We start from the raw sequence: 1,643 nt of genomic DNA on the forward strand, positions 1-1,643 counted from the left end.
CCCATTTCCAGGTTATTTTGAAGCAACTTATAGATGGCAGCTTATTTTATCAATGAATATTTCTATATGTACATCTAAATCTTAAAAACATATTTTAAAACATAACCACAATAACAACTCAGTAATATCTTAATATAATAAAATATTCTGCCAATGTTCAATTTTTTTTGTACCTTTGAAAATGTTTAGTTTCCTACTTCATGGAAAGAAAGAAGATAAAAATCTATTCATTTTTCACCAACTAAAATGAGTATGTCCTTTATAGTCAAGAATAGAGCTTAGTAAGTTCAAATAATTAATGCAGCATAATTATTGACAATAAGGAGTTAATGCAATTGTGTCATTTTTTTTTATCATATCCCAAAAGGATAAGCCATAAGGAGTGTGTACTAAGATTCTGCTCAACTGGACATCTCAGGAGGTCCCAGAGAGATTGCATTCCAACCTTCCCTTCCGTTGAAATCATAATCTACAGTTTATTACAATAGAAAAATTTGGTAGTTTTACATACTTTTGTGCTAAACACCCAGTTTTACCTCTTTATTATATAATTACTGATTGATTACTAGAAACTAAAGCTAATAAAGAAGTGCTAAAACTCTCTTCCCCATAGGAGCATTGTAATGACTCTGAATTATGCAATATTTTTGAAAATGGAGAAAGTATCTTATTTGCAATTTAAATACTCTATAACCCTCAAATTTCTATTTCATGATGGAGTAATAATCACATTTACAATGAATATACATCCAATAAGAAATTTACACAAATGTATTAACCCCTTAAATTCTTTCTCATGCACTTTCTTTGGAGGTAGAAATGTTGACTCTGTCTCCTGCCCCAAATAATATCTTAAGGGTAAATTAAGTAACCACATGATTGACTATTTTTTTTCTATTATGCTCTACATGTTTGTGCCTCACACCCCTGCCAAATTCATATTTTGAAATCCTACTCCCAATGTGATAATATTTGAAGATGTGGACTGTGGAGGGCAGTTAGGCCAGTGGGTGGAAATCTAATGCTAGAATGAGTGCCTTTGTAGTAAGAGATTCAAGAGAACTTTCTTTCTCTTCCTTTTTCTGCCTTGTGAAGATACAAGGAGATGATGGCCACCTACAAGGTATGAAGAGGGTTCTTACCAGACTGGACCATGCCAGCATTCTGATGTTGGCCTTCCAACCTCCAGAACTGTGAGGAATAAATCTTTTTTGTCTAAGCTACCCAATCGATGGCAATTTGTTATAGCAGCAGGAACAAACAAACACAAGTCATAAACTGACCAAGACTTTCATAAGAACAAATAGGGTTATCTGGATATTCTACTCTTTAATCTTTTATTTTGGCATCAGATGGACACAGCTTAAAGTACAACATGGAATAATGACTTTTTAAGTGAGAGAAGTAGTAAAACAACCAGAAGTAAAAATAATACCTCACAATATTCGGTAAAGAGAGCCCGAACTGGAATCTATTTTGTTCTTTGCTAAGTACTGGTTTTGTAAGTTAAGAAAGTCTCTTCCCTGAATCTGATTGTTTGCCTTTTAAAGAACTGGGAGCACTGTATTAGATCATTTTAAAGGACCCTTTCAGTTAAGTTCTTCATAAATATTAACTGAAAATATTCTATTGGAAAAACTGTT

This window comes from Carlito syrichta, unplaced genomic scaffold (assembly GCF_000164805.1).
Source record: "Carlito syrichta isolate Samal-C Ts95f unplaced genomic scaffold, Tarsius_syrichta-2.0.1 Scaffold304472, whole genome shotgun sequence".
Classification (NCBI taxonomy): Eukaryota; Metazoa; Chordata; class Mammalia; order Primates; family Tarsiidae; genus Carlito; species Carlito syrichta.